At 46.5% G+C, this 15,565-nt stretch overlaps 1 long non-coding RNA gene across 4 annotated transcripts; it reads left to right on the top strand.

Moving 5' to 3' along the window:
* Positions 1-691: 691 nt before the first annotated feature.
* Positions 692-13,998, top strand: LOC144281244 (uncharacterized). 4 transcript variants are annotated; one of them, XR_013349769.1, is made up of 6 exons: positions 692-968; positions 1,804-2,271; positions 3,851-3,980; positions 4,951-7,762; positions 7,998-8,112; positions 9,292-10,695. It is a non-coding gene; the product is annotated as an uncharacterized LOC144281244 (long non-coding RNA). The 4 variants fall into 4 exon arrangements; XR_013349767.1 differs by lacking the exons at positions 692-968; positions 1,804-2,271 and adding exons at positions 3,487-3,734; positions 10,775-13,998 and having other exon boundaries at positions 9,292-10,274; XR_013349766.1 differs by lacking the exons at positions 692-968; positions 1,804-2,271 and adding an exon at positions 3,486-3,734 and having other exon boundaries at positions 9,292-10,693.
* The last annotated feature ends 1,567 nt before the right edge of the window (positions 13,999-15,565 follow it).

The following is a 15,565-nucleotide window of genomic DNA, read 5'->3' on the forward strand; positions in this document are numbered from 1 at the left end:
CTGGGTACCATGTGGCGGAGGGTGCAGAATGTAAGATCACTCTCATTCACTCATTAAGTGCTGTGAGGACCCACTACGGAGATAGGCACTGCCTGGGCCATCAGAATGAGACATGGGCCAATGGGGCTGGAGAGAAGGGAGAGCTAATGACCAAAGTCTCTGGGGCACTGGGAGTCAGTACTGAATACTCTGGGAGGGCACAGGATGTAGAGAAGGGTGCTGGTGCAGGATTAGCCACCAAGGGGATCAGAAGGCCCTTTGGAATAGGACTTGGCCAGAGGAGGAAGGACATTCCCAACCCAGCAAATAGCACTCAAAAGACCCTGAGATCCTGAGCTTGCATGTAGGAGTGGATGCTTACAGAAGCCTGCAGTTCCTGGGGCTGGTGTTGGGGCTGACCTGCCCAATCCAGCACTGGGTACCCTGACAGAGTCTCCTGGGAGCATCCTTCCTGGGGGTTACAGACACTCAGCCACCAGTCAGGAATGGGACACAGCCTCATCCTTGACAGGCTTGGTGACAGCCGGGTTTTTGCCTCCTGTTCTGGAGCCTTGGGCTCACGAAGGAGAGAGTTGAGCCTTTTCATTGGCTGTCCTCTTGGTAGACACCCCAGAGGGCAGCAGATCGGGTTACATTCCAAAGGTTAACTTCTTTAGAACAGGGCTGGCACTCCATTCAGATCAGAGGACACTCAGATTCAGAAGTGGTTGGAAACACCCTCATTCCTGTCACATCTCTCTGCCATTCCAGGCCTCAAAAGACAGCCATCAAAGAGACTGACGCCTCCCTGGCCTAACTCGGTGCCAGACAGAAGACAACATTGAGTTAGGTGATTGCACTTGAACACGAAAGAGGAACAGAGTACAAGCACACACCCCTCCGCCCATGTCCTCTCCCCGGGCCCACTACTGGTCAGCAGCGCAGCAGGCCACAGTGAAGGAGAGCTGGAGTGGCGTCAGGACACCCAGGTGTGGGCCATTGCTTACCTGTATAACTCTGGGCATGTCTCTTCCCCTCCCCGAGTCTTTTTTGTCTGTGAGTAGCCTGGTTAGGTATCTGCCTGTCTGGCTCCTAGACTTACACATGATGGTCAGTCGATAAACCACACACTGGTCAGTGGATAAACAACAGATGTGTATGTACTTTGTGCCTGGACCACAGTGAAGAGATGGTTTCCAAATATCTGTCCCACGCTACTTAGCATGGCCGAGGGCAACAAGCTGACAGCTTTCTTCCCAGAGAGAAGCAGAGCGTGCTTTCCCTGCTGACCCCAGAGGGGCCCTGACTCCAGGGCCCAGGGAGCATCATCACAAGGGAGTCAGTTGGGGATCCAGGAAGGTCCTTGCTCCTGGCTCTTCTCTGCTTGCGCAGGTAGCCAAAGAGGCCACATCAGGCCCCTGCAGCAAGGGTGGGGCTCCCTGGGGTCAAAGAGAGAAACTCAGAACCCCAGAATGCAGGGCTGGGAAGGACTTTGGACCAGATGCAGCAAACATTGGCTCGGTGCCTCTGGTCTGTACCAGACAATAAGCAGCAGCCTTCTGTGCATTAAATAGTCTATGTGACAAGCCAGGCTGAGACATCATTGTTATCCCCCTGCCTTTTCCAATGTCCACACCTCCAGCTAGACTCTAAACACGGGAACCTGGTCTGTTTTGTTACCACCCTCTCTCGAGTGTTGCAGAGATATTCAAGAAAACACTGTTAAATAAAATGTGGGAATAAATACAGGTATTAGGGACTTAAGCATGTATCGTCTGACTTCCTTGTTTTCATCATTGCCATCGTCACCTCTCTTCTTTCTAGATATGACACGAGAAGTGATGTTTTGGATGGGAGTTTTCAATGAGATGCTGAAGTTCCAATAATTGTTCACATCTTGAAACCACAGAGCAGCTGGCTGCGAAGTGAGGCAAAGGTCTCCGCAAATCCCAGGATCGGACCATCATCTCTTCCCATCTCATAACTTACACCATCCCCAAAGCCTTGCAGGTGCTCCAAGATTTCATCCTGGTTGCAGAGTGAGCCAGCAAAGCTTGCTTCTTACCTGTGTAACACATGCAGATGGCCACTGTCTCTGCCCTCCAGAGAAGGCTGTTTTGTCTATATAAACATCCGACTTGAATAGGGTCAGCCAGAGCACAGAGCATGCTGTCATTAACTTCATTAATGTGCATTAACGGTAATTGTACCACTTCCCTGCTGGAAACACTGTCTTCCCTCTCCTCTCTTCCCACCTCAACCCTGGGAGTTACCAGAGCTAACCAGCACATAGTAAGTGCTTCCATAATTATCACCTCTCTTTTTTGCCTAACTGTCAAGGGTAGGCCCTGGCCCATGTTCTTTCCACTCCATGTACGTCCCCTCCTCTGAATCCCATACCATTTACTCCTTCCTCCTGGCCAGTAACCCAGCCAACTTTAAACTGGGGTATTTCTCCTCTGAGCCAGTTGGTTTCCATAGCTGGTCTGTGAACTCCTTGAAGACAGGGACTCAGCCTAACATGCCATAGCCTCTCCATTCTTGTTCCCCAACAACACTGATTTCAGGTCTGGCCTTGCACACAGTAGATGCTCCATAGGTAAGGACCAGGCCTCAGAGCCTTTAAAGATCAAGGCATAATGGATATAGAACTGGCTAGGAAAGCAAGTTGGCATTAAGTGTGAATCAGCTCTAAAAAAAAAAAAAAAAAAAAAAAAGTTATGAATCAGCTCTTTCTTCTTCTGGTTCTGAATTGGGTTCTGTGACCCTGTCACTCTAATGCCCAATCCCCCTTCCAAGGGGTGGCCTGTGCCTAGCAGGATGCATAGAGCATTAGCACTGGCGTTGGATGGCAGTGAGAAAATCTACAGCACACAAACAAAAGCTGAATGAGGTGATGAGGATCCCACCAGGGGAGCAGAATTCTGTCCAATTTGGAGTCAAAATGCATGTAATGGCACCTGGGTGGCTCAGTTCATTAAGCGTCTGCCTTTAGCTCAGGTCATGATCTCAGGGTCCTGGGATGGAGTCCCAGATCGGGCTCCCTGCTCATCAGGGAGCCTGCTTCCCCTCCCCCTACCCCTCCCCCAGCTTGTGCTCTCTCACACACACTCTCTCTCTTTCAAATAAATAAATAAAATCTTAAAAAAAAACTAAAACTAAAACAAAAACACACGTAAAAGCCAGAAAGCCAGAAGTCAGGCATCACGAGCTGTGACTAGATAGACAAGGAGAGGGCAGCCAAAGCAGAGACCAGTGAGCTTTGTAGCACCTCTTTTGAGGGGGCTGGGGGCTGGGGCTCAGCCCAGGTGGACGGCTCAGAGTCTGAGGACACCCACACAGGCCTCCCCAGCTTCCCTCGGCTCACTGGTATCCAGACAAAAAGGGAACAAAGCAGTGGGCAAACAGAGGTTCCTGTTTCCCGCTTCATTAAAACCGTGTGAGTGCCTTTTCACTCCCAGAATCCCTGTCACATTCTCGGCTCAGGCTGTGTCCAGGGCCCAGCCCCTGGCCCTCGGCCAACTTGCAAGATTCTGTTTCAGTTTGGAGGTTGAAATCTGCCATGTGGTGACATTTGAGTCCAATGGCTTAGGAGCACCGTTGTCCAGAATGCACCACGTCTGCATTTTGTACGAGTGCCCCCTCTTCGCAAGGTGCAGCCTCTGTGTTCATCGAGAGAGGCTAAACACACGAGAATCTTCAAGCCAGAAATTGCCTGACTTCTCCCCGGAGAGCATCTGCCTGGGGAGGGCAGGGTGAGGCTGCAGACACAGGAACTCATTCATTCACCTCATTCAAAGGCTACAAATTGGTTCTTTATTCACAACAGGGAAAACCGTCTAATGAGCCTTCTTTTTGTTTTTCAAATCAGATAGACAAGCTGATAACAATTTAAAAAATATGTAAAACGAGACTCTCCAGTTATGGGAGCACAGCCTTGAGCCTCTGAGTTCCTGGCTCACTGAGGAAGTGGATTTGAAATGCAACGAGGAAATGAGGAGGTAAACGTTCGTGTCTATTTTAGATTCCCAGTGAGGTCCTATTTCCTTTTGATTTTGTATAAACAAAGGAAGGACAGTTGTTGGTTTGGTTATTTCAGATAACCCATGTCTTTAAAGTAAATGTAGTTTATCTAAATGGAGATCTAATAAATGACTAAACTTTTCCAAAATGTACCTCCTCAGCTAATGAGAACTGGGGCAGATACCATTTTATTGAGCAACGACTGTATAACAGGCACTTTCTAAGCAATTAGCATACGTTAGAAATACTGTTGACTGGCTATCTCCACTTCCCCCAGAAATTCCATTCCCGAAAATCTATTGCAAAGAAATAAAAGCATCTGTGCAGCAAAGGGGTGGTGTGTGCGTGCGTGTATGTGTGTTGCAGCCTTGTTCTTTGTGGCAAAACCAGAAACGGGGTGAATATCGATAAATAGGGGAATAAAGAGTGTTATTTTCAAATCATGAAATATGAGGCCACTATTAAAATCACAGCTTTACCAGAAGACCAGACTGGATTTCCAGAAAGTGTTGTTGAGTAAGGAAAGTAAAATGCATAAAATTGTGGGTAATAGGATCTCTTCCTCAGAAAGACCAAAAGCCTTTTATAGGACTACATATATTCACGTGTGAATATCGATAGGCTTTTGGTACTGTAGTATCATGGAGTAAAATACCAATGGTATGTTCTAGGGTGTTCTGGGGCCGTGGGATATGCAGTTGGCTGGGCGTTTAGCAAGAAGCTGCGATGTGAAGAGAGCAGTCCAGAGGGGGAAGTAGGCATCAAACCAAAGAAAAGGGGAAGAAAATAATTTCACCTTGAAGAAATCCACCAGGATGTATAATATAATCATGCTTATGTATTTATGTAAAATCATCTATGCCAGTTGAAAGTAATAAAAAAATTAGAAAAATGAAAATCATATTGAATTTTTCTCAACCTTATGAAACATTCTTTTTCTCATTTTAGAGATGAGGAAACGGGTGATCTGATCTTCCAAAGGGCATCTGATCCTATTTCTAAATTCAGTTCCTGAAATGATGATGCAGAGCAATTGTAGAAAAAAAAAAGGACAAAGAGTGAATATAGTATACTCCACTAAAGTACAGTGGAGATTGTAAGAATCCCTGAGACCCAGAGATACTGTCGCTAAAAAGTGGGAATACAGCCCTGCAGACACCTCTGTGTGCAGACACCTCCTTAGCATATGTTGACAAACTCACTGAAGGCAGTCACTATAGAGGTTCTGGGGAGTCATGGAAGGAAACTCATTCTGAAAAGTGGGTAATCCTGACAGGAAATGAGGCCAGTCTTAGAACCAAGAAGGGCACAGGCCTGGGACCTGCCTTGGAGGCCTTCCTCCAAGTGGTTCCCGAGGCAGGAACTAGCAGCCCCATTCCTGGCAGGCAGCCAGCCCACCTTGAGAAGGTGTGAATGAGTAATAATCACAGTGACCTCTAGCCTCCCAATGATCTCTTCCCCCTGAACAGCAGTGAAAGAAATTAGAAATGGCCCTGGGACAGGAGGAAGACTGTGTTCCCACCCCGAGGTCCGAGAGGACTGCTGTCTGAGCAGAGCCACTCCTGCCACAGCCCCCCACCCCCCATGCCTTCTGATAAGCGGCCATCTGTTTATGTGCATGGAGGGGGCTGGTCCACAAGGGCTGGCACAGAGGTGGCACACAGCTGCTGCGGGCAGCCTCATCTGAAAGTAACACAGGCCAGCGGGTCCTCTCTTTCCACTGAAGTGAAGCAGTAGGCCAGGCCTGGATACCACAGGGCCAACAAGTAGGGTCCTAAAGATGCTCCCGTGGCCACAGAAGGAACCCCAGTACTTCCTCTGGCTGCCTGGGTGGTCACCATTCAAGAAAGACAAGCCCCTGCTTCAGCGACCACAGTGAGGGTCCCCCGGAGGGAGCCTGCAGAAGCTGGTCATCCACAGATGGGGACAGCCTCGAGGATAAGCCAAGTTCCTGCTCTCTGGGAGGTGGCAGCAGGGAGATGCCCGTGAGGAAAGATTTGCAGGCAAATTGTTAGAAATATTTGGGGAAGAGAATCTCAGAGATGGTCTTTCTTCTAATCTGGGTGGGTAGGGGCTCCTGCATGAAGATTCGAATATTAAGGAAGGGTGACTTTATTTTGTATACCAGATTGGTGAGGTGGGAAATGTCAACCACATGGAGAGAGATGCACACATTCAAACTACAAATCTTATCATGTCACTTTCCTGCTTAAAACCCACCAATGGCTTGCTTCGGGGTGAAGCCCAAACCCTTTCCATAGGCCCCAGGTCTGGAGCCTTCAGCCACACACCGCAGCCACGCGGACATCCTCAGGTCTCCAGCCCTTGGTACTTGCTTCTGCTTCTGTTTGGAACACTTCCTGTTCCAATCATCTAGATAATTCTTGCTCACCCTTAGAGATTCAGCTTGAAATGTCACCTCCCCTGGGAAGTCTTCCTTTGGCCATCTCTCCTCCTGGATTAGATGAAGCCCTCCTGCCCAGGGTTTGGGCAATCGCATTGTTTCACTGTCCTTGATTGATACGTTCTTCTCAGAGAGGGATTCTGAGAAAGTTGTTACTGCATCCCCAGTGTTTTGTATGTAGTTAGCACATTGACACGTGTCGAATGTCTACATGGTGAAGGTACATGATTTACACAAAGGGATCATGTACTCTTGTTTGCCTCCAACAATGCTGTGAGCATTGAGCACGGCATTCAAGCACCTCATGCTCTAAACCTCATCAGCTCTATCCCACCTGATTATGTTTTCCTTTTCATTGATGGTGCCTAACACAGAAGAGGTACACCATAAGCACTTATTAAATTGCCCAAGTGATATGCTGTCTTTTTTCCCTGCTTGATAGAATGAATGCCTCTCTTCCACCCCTGCCTGGCTAACTCCCACTGACCCTCTAAGGTCCCGTTGACATGTATCTCTTTACGAAGCAGTCTCTGTCTCCCCCAGGCAGAGTAAGTGGCCTCACCGCTGTAATCTCCAGCACCTTGCTCCTATCTCTTCGTGGCTCCTACTGTGTACAGCTATGATGTGTTTACAAAGCTGGCTCGCTGACTCAGTTTGGATCATTGATGGTACTGGCACGGTGCCTTCTTCCATTCATTGTCTCCAGCATCTAGTATGGCCTCTGTCACATAATTGACGTTCAGCAAGTATTTGTTGAAGGAAGGAATGATTGAATAGATGCACGAGTAAATAAATGTAGGAAGGAAGTTTTACAGTTTCATGCATAGAAAACTACCTGGTGGGCTGAAAAATCCATTGGAACCCATCCCAATTTACTGCTGCAGACCTCCAGACCCTGTCAGTTGCGATCAGAATCAGGGAAATCATCCCAGCATGCCAGAACTAGGTAGAATTCTTTGTAGCTGATGAAACTGAGGTCCTAAATGTGAAGGTTATGCAGCAAATTACATAATAATGAAATTGGTCAAGATATCAAGATTGATACCCATGCATTCCAAGGGTCATTAATCATCAGGACAAGTTGTCACCTCTCTTTCAGATAACGTGTAATGCACTTTTCATTTCTTTCTTTTTTTCTAAACCAATATTTATTTTTAAAAAAGATTTTATTTATTTATTCATGACAGACAGAGAGAGAGAGAAAGGCAGAGACATAGGCAGAGGGAGAAGCAGGCTCCATGCAGGGAGCCCGATGTGGGACTCGATCCAGGGACTCTGGGATCACACCCTGAGCTGAAGGCAGATGCTCAGTTGCTGAGCCATCCAGGCATCCTGCACTTTTCATTTCTTAATAAGGTAATAGTGATTCCTAATAATTGTATAGCATTTCATAGTTTACAAAGTCCTGCACAAAACAGCAGCAGCAACAAACTTCTGAGCTTGGTATTTGTGATTAAGTAACTCGTTTAGCTCTTAAAGGATGGATCCAGGGCTAGTATTCAAGTTTTCTGGCTCTATAGCCAGTGTACTTTCCAGGATACAATATCTGCCTCCAATATCACAATAAATGGTTGTTAAATATTGATTTTAGGCTGACTCATGGGAAATACCAGCCTTCCTAATGGATATCATCATTTCCTACTTCTAAGAATTTTCTGAAGGAGACAGAGACTAGACTTGTCAAACCTTAGCTGATAAGATCTAAGGTAAGCTACAGGAAGAACCAGAAGTGTGTATGTGAAGCATGTCTGTGACTCTGTATGTGGAATACCTGGTGCTTGAGGGCACTCAAAAGTGTGCATGTGAACAAAATAAGCAAATCCTCAATGCATAGTGTCTGCACAGAGTACAACCTTTATGCATTTTTACCGATGAATTAATGTGCCTTATGTTTAAAAAATTCTCCTATAGGTTTCCTCCATTTAGCCAGGATTTCCATAGATTGATGTTAAAAAAATTTTAATGTTTTCCAAATAACTAAATCTATTTATTTACACTTTCATTCAATAAGGAACAAATGCCTATTGGTGCCAGATGCCTAGTTCCCCCACGATACAACAGTGAACAAAATAGACAAACCCCTAACCCTAACCTCAAGGAATTTACATTCCTTTGGGATAGAAGGATAACTAAGTTACACGGTATATTAGACGATAACTGGCATGAAAAAAAATGGTAAGGAAAGGAATGCCGGAGTGGGTGGGGAACAGCAGTTAAAATCAAGGTGTTCAGGAAGGTGGCTTTTGCACACCTCTGAGAATAAGAGGCATGAACTGTGAAGATATCTTAGGGGAAATCTTCACCTTTGGGATGAACACTCATAATTTAAGAAGTCAATTCCCACCCACCCCCTAAAATAAAAATAAAGTTTTCCCAAATAGCTTAAATACACTTTGCTGCCTTCCAAGGGGGGGTGTGACAGGTGCTGTGATGGTTTTTTGGACATCTCTGTGACTCTTGGCACCCTACTACCTTACAGTGTAGTAATGACCACAGGAGCTGAGACCATGGAAATTTAGGGAACTATTTGCCCTTCCACCCAATGGCCCCAGGTCTGTCTTTCTTTAGCACTGAATCTGCCACCCAGTCAGCTACTGCAGGCTGCTGACGCAGGCAGTGTCTGTGTATCACCATGCTGCACTTTTCATCTGCCATGTCTAATGTGTCCTTGGTTTGTGACGATTGGGTCCAGGAGAGAACAAGCAGAGCAAAAACCTGGACTTCCCTGCTGAGCGCTCTAGGGCACCTGCTCTGCCTCCTAAGGGGAGACCCGTTGTGCCTCTTGCTGGCTCTCCATTTCCTTCCAGACTGTCTGAATGCCAAATAGCTGAACCCCTGAATTTGGGAAATATTGCTAATGAATGCCTCATTTTCCTTCCTTTCAGGGCTCAGACCCATTTTCTTTCTGATTTCAACAGATTATCTCAATAGAGGCAAGTTGATGCGTAAGCCCCACCACAGTGGCCGAGACAGACTCTGATGAAGCAGCGTTTGGGGAGAGGATTCCCAGAATGTGATGCAAGAGCTCCAAGATGAGGAAAGGGGACCCAGAAACAGAGGACAGGGACTGCCTTTATTTTTCTAACCAATACACCTCCTGCACACAACCCAGGACTAGCAAGGAGCACTGTGATAGCTATTATGTGTAACTGTCAGGGGGAGGGGATGAAAATTTCTTTCTTTTTAAAGATTGATCGATTTATTTGGGAAAGAGAGAGAAAGAGAATGCCCATGAGGTGGTGGAGGCGGGGAGAGGGAGATGGGGAGAAACTCAAGCAGATTTTCCACTCTGGAGCCTGTCACAGCCTGAAATCAACCTGAGTTGAAATCAAGAGTCAAATGCTTAACCCACTGAGTCACTCAGGTGCCCCAGAATGAAACGTACTTCAATGTACTTCAATAGAAGTTCATGAAAAGTGCTGGGGAATATGTTAATAAATAATAAATTCTTAGTAAGGAATTTGGGGAGGGTCAGCAGAAGTGGTGGTGTTTGAATAAAGCTTCCTGAGATGAATAGGCTCTTCATAGGTAAATAAAGGGGAAGCTTTTGCAGATGGAGAGAAGATCCCAGACAAAGGCCTGAGGTGAAGGGGAGTGAAATGCATAGTTTACTGACAAAAAATTGAGAGGTTAAGTAGTAGAACTTAACTTTTCAAGCACCTTTGACCTGAAACCTAGGATCCTTCAGGTAATATTGTTGCCTAAGACCCTGCTTTTTTTTTCCTTTTCTTTCTCTAAGTGTACATTTTTTGCAACATGTGCAAGCACAAAAATCACCTGTCAACTAATAATGCCATGGCCCTGGACCTGTGGGTATAGAGAGGAGGAGCAAGGAGCGGGGCTGTGAGTTAGCAGGGGCCAGATGGAGGTAGGCCTTATCGAATCACCAGAAAGTTTGGATTTTAACCCACAGGGGCAGTGTTCCCCAAAGCAAACTGTTTGGAGTTGCAGTTTTCAGGGCCATTGCTTGGTGTTCCTAAAGAAAAGTTCTTTGGTCAAATATATTATAGAAAAAAATATATATATATATTATAGAAATATGCTGGGCTCGGGGTGCCAGGGTGGCTCAGTGGTTGAGCATCTGCCTTCTGCTCAGGGTGTGATCCCGGGGTCCTGGGATTGAGTCCTGCCTCAGGGTCCCCCTAGGGAACCTGTTTCTCCCTCTGCGTATGTCTCTGCCTCTCTCTCTGTATCTCTTATGAATAAATAAAATATTTAAAAAGAAAGAAAGAAATATGCTGGGCTCCATGAGCCTGGACAGATCTCTTCTCTCTGGAATCCTGGGGCACTGGGGCTCTGTAAGTGGGGGAGAGGAGTGAGGCATTCTCCAAATTCAAGTGACACAGCCTGAGTTTCTGTGTCTGGCAGGATGGAAGCTGCTTGGGACACACTGCCGGAGCTCAACAAGGAGGTGCCATACACATTTTTGAGCTGGAGAATAGCACCAACCACACAGGGGCATTTTGGAATGACCACTGTGTGAGCCCTGCAGGGAGTGGACCAGTGGTCAGGGGCCACCCCAGAGAGCACCCACTAGAGGCCGTGAGTCCTGTCCATAGCAGGGGCAGGGAGGCTGGCTCATGTCTAATGACCACCTTTCAGAGGCCCAGCTTGACTGCAGCCTGCTGCTGACTCCTTTTCACGTCTGGCCACAGCCACACAGCGTGCCAGAGCTGAGCAGCCGCCTCAGGTCTCGGGCTCCTGCTCTCCGAGAGGCCACCCCGCAGACAGAGGTCAGGCAAGCTGAAACCGAAGTTTGTCTTGTGTCCTCGAAGGAATGCTGTTTTCTACAGAGAGGGAAGAGAGGGCGGCGGAATGGAGCTGCAGGCCCCCGCTGGGTAGGAGAGGCTTCTAGAGCCCACCTCTGAGTCTGACTCCCTATGTAACATATGGGGAAACTGAGGCCAGAGATGAAGGGACGGGCCTAAACTCACACAGCTAGCCATGTTATCAAATAACACTCAGTACTTACTAACTCCCAAACAGTTCTGCATTATCATTCTTCATGTTAATTGTTATTTTTTTCAAGTGTTTTGACTGGAGGTCCAGGACCCTTGAGGGTGTTATTCTTGCTCAGCTCCCTTAAAATTTTTTCTTCTGAATTTATATTTTTACACAGATTTTTAAAGAATCACTTTCTTTTGATGATCCTGCCTCTGACTTTCCTTCGAACAGATAGATTTTAAAATGCAAGTAGGCTAATGACAGGAACGGGTCCTTTGCCAAGATGTGAACAGTGCCAAAAAGATCCCTTACCAGATGGTTTCCTCACCCCATAAATTTTCCCTCATCCTCAATTTGACAGGTGACCTTCAGAGAAAGGACTCACAAAAGAGAGAAGGCAATGGCCATCAGGAGAGGAAGACGGCCTGGTTCAGAGGATCTAGCAGAGGAAGCCCGAATCCAAGTAGTCCATTGGCTTCCGGGGCCTAGCGGAAGTCTTATTCCTTCCTTTGTGCAGTGTTAGTTCCCCAGCCTGATGTTCAAGGTCCCTTGAGTTCCCACGGGCAACTTCTGTTCTGGCCAGATGTTTATTCTTGGTCTGAGTTAACCAACCTTTCCCCACTTAATCCCCTCAAGCCTCTGCTCATTGAAAAGTCTTGCTGTTCTGGTCCTTACTATGCTCTTCAAGTTCCTGTCTCTGCCCTGAGCCTGTCCTTAATGTCTCCAGTTCAAATTGTTTCTCTGGAATGCTTAGTACTTGATAGGCTGTCCAAGCTAGATGGCTCCTTAGGGGTTACTGAGTCTAATTTGTTTGTTTGTTTTAGAGGAGTGGAAATAGGGACACCAGATAGGAAAATAATTTGCTTGAGATCCTACAATTAACAAGTGTAAAAACTGAGACTCAGTTATCCTGATTCTTGACCCATGCTCATTCTTTGATATTAAGATAGTTTATACAATCCATTACACTCACTCACCACTTAATAAGGATTATAATAACCAATATTTTCATACCTAATGCATTAACATCTCATCACTAATCCTCAGAAGTAGTCTTCCATCCATCCATCCACTCATTTATTCCTTCAACCTTCCAATGTTTATTGAGGGTCCATGTTCAAGCATGGTGCTAGATCCTAAGTATTATTATTTCCATTTCATAGTGGAAGAACTTGACACTCTGAGAAGTTCCATGACTTGCTCTAATTTACTGAATAAATTGGGTCTCAATAGGAAACAGGACTGATTCAGGTGGTTTCCACAAAGGAGCTCTTTCCAGAGGTGTAGACAGGATTGAAGGAAAACATGACATTTTGAGGCACCAGATGTCAGTAGCAGTGAGAAGCCAGGGCCACAAGGGTGAGGGGAAGACCCACCATTCCCAGAGCCCAGTGAGAATGAGATGCAGTGGGTTAGGGGGCTGTAGGTGTCAAGTGCTGAGCTGCTGCTATTAGAGAATGGGCCAGGATAGAGGGGAGCACACTCTGTCCCCTCTCCCAATCTCTTTCCAGGGACCCCCTTTGTCTAAGCTCAGCCAAAAAAACCTATGGCAAGGAATCACCACCCTGGGGGAGGTGATTCACAGAGGTCAGCCCCTGGGACATGCAGCAGGGTAGACAATGAATTCAGAACAAGCTGAAGTATCCAGCCTAATGCGCCAATGGATAGCAGGGGACCTAGGATGTCAACTCTGCTTCAGACCCCAAATCCTATGCTTTCTTCTAACATGGGGCTTGCTTGCATTTATGGCCTTATGTTCATTCAGTCAGTCAACTCTTCATTCTAGCAATAAATACACTGAGCACTAACTCCTTGCCAGGGCCTGTGTCTATGTCTCTTTTCCCTCCCCAAGCAATGAGGTCAGTGACCTTGTCTCACTTGTCTCCAAGTTCCTCAGTCACAGTCCTGGGTGCCTGGTAGGCATTGCAGCTGTTTTGATGACAAAGAGCTCACAAGGACCACTGGGACCTGCATTGGAGGAAGCCACCAGAGCATGCCCAGAGAGAGAGCCCGCTTTCACTCTTCAGGGCATGGGGAGGAGTGTTGGTACCTAAGTCACCTTCATGTTGTCTGCGAAGTGTGCATTATATTTAAGGGCTGAGGGCTCAGAGGCTTGGGGAACTCACCCCCCTTTCTGACAACAGAGCTGTGATGCAGTGTCTCGCTCCTAGAACATCTGCCCTCCGCTGTGTCCTTCCTGACACTCAGCTCTCTGCTCTGGCTGCAGAGTCTCCAGCCACTTCTGTGAGGGCAATGGAGGAGCAGATGAAAGCAGAGCTTGCCCCTTCCCCTCAGGCTCACACCTTCCTTGCGTTGCGGTGACAGAGTGATGTATGTCAAGGTTTGGATGGCTTTATCTTACAGGTTCTACTGGGCTACAGCAAACAATGATTGTGTGTAAGCAGCCCGGCCCTGTTCAAACACTGTCAGTGAGAATGTCAACAAGAAATGGAAAGATTTGGAGGCTGTGCTCATTGGCATTCAGCCTCTGGTAGTTGCTGTAATATATTTCTTTTTCTTTCTTTTTTCCTCACCACACCACCCCACAAGCCCAGAAAAGTGCAAAAGAATCACAAAGGACTATCCCATCCCTTGTTTCTGTTTTTTTTTTTTTTTTAAACTCATCCATTTGTAACTACGTTAAAATAAACTTACAGCATTTAGATGCAATAGTTGATCTTTGTCACTTCATTGATGAAGCCTAGCGAAACCTGGAGGTCATCCTTATATCTCTTTCCTCTCCTCTTCAACACCCAGGGTGCCAGCAGGGGACCACGGCAGGATTTAAGAGAAAGGACTTTGGGGGATCCCTGGGTGGCTCAGCAGTTTAGCGCCTGCCTTCAGCCCAGGGTGTGATCCTGGGGTCCCGGGATCGAGTCCCACATCGGGCCCCCTGCATGGAGCCTGCTTCTCCCTCTGCCTGTGTCTCTGCCTCTTTCTGTGTGTGCATGTCTCTAATGAATGAATGAATAAATAAGGGGAAGGGGAAGAAAGAAAAAAAAAGGACTTTGGATGTACCTCAGGAATCATATTTGGATAGCCCCCTCACATACATGTCCTTTGTTTTAACACTGAAATCCATTCTACAAAGTCGATTTTACAGATGAAATAGTGGAGTTCAGCCAGATTGAGTGACTCGCCCGAGGTCACGCAGCCCATAAATGGTGGCATTGAAGCCTGAGCCCCAGTCTCATGTGTTCAACTTCTAGTTCCCCCACTGGGTTTTGGTGCTTCAGCTAAGGGAGAAAAAAGGGCCCTCTCTCCAGTGGTGATCACACTGAAGATCTATCCGACAGGATGCTTCTAGACTCACTTGCTTCCAAAAATTCCTATAAAAGGTACTTAGGGAAATGGCCACAAAGAATCCTGCAAATATGAAGGGTTGGGGACCAGGTAAGAGTAAAACCTGACCAGGCTGAACTGCAGTGCTTGGGAAGAACTAGGGTATTTTCTCTACTAGTACTGGCCCCATTGTTTTCATGGCATGGCATCACTCTTATCAAACCGCATATGAAACTGGCCTAACTATAAGCCTGTCTATTATGAAATGCCCTTCTTTGTTATTTTTTTTTTTAAACAAGCTTTTTCCCTTGATCTCAACTAGGCCTGACCACTTTTCCCTGGCCAGTTTTTCCTAGGTTTTATGCATCTTTTTAGACCTCTTCAGGATTATTACTTTCTCATGAAATTCCCTGATCCCCATCTGGATGAGGCCCCCTGTTCTAATTCTCTCAGCATCTTATAGTTTTCCTTTGTAGCTCTTATCACATCTCTAAATACCTATTTGTATGGTTATTTATGTCATAGTTGTCCCCTCCATCATATCAGAAGCCTAATAAAGGTCCACAGAGATTATTTCTGTGCTGTTTACTGCTGTGTGACCAGGACATAAATATCTTCACTGAACTTCCAAAACATTACATTGAATAAATAAATGAATCAATGAAAGAAACAATGCCTGGGATCCCGTCAACTTCTGACAAGTCAAAGGAAACCTGCTTCTATGGACCATCTGCTCAACAGGTTGAATGCTGGATAAGCCTTCTCTTACTTGTTCTCACAAAAACCCAAAGAGAAGAACTGAAGCTCAGAGAGGGAAGTGAATCTGCACACAGCTAGGAAAGGATGGAGCTGGGTGGAATAAAGGTTTCAGGTATGCTCCTCTCTGCCTCCCTGCCTGTCCAAAGAGGTGGCCTGGACCAGCCTGCACTTCTG

Source organism: Canis aureus, chromosome 12 (genome assembly GCF_053574225.1).
Source record: "Canis aureus isolate CA01 chromosome 12, VMU_Caureus_v.1.0, whole genome shotgun sequence".
NCBI lineage: Eukaryota > Metazoa > Chordata > Mammalia > Carnivora > Canidae > Canis > Canis aureus.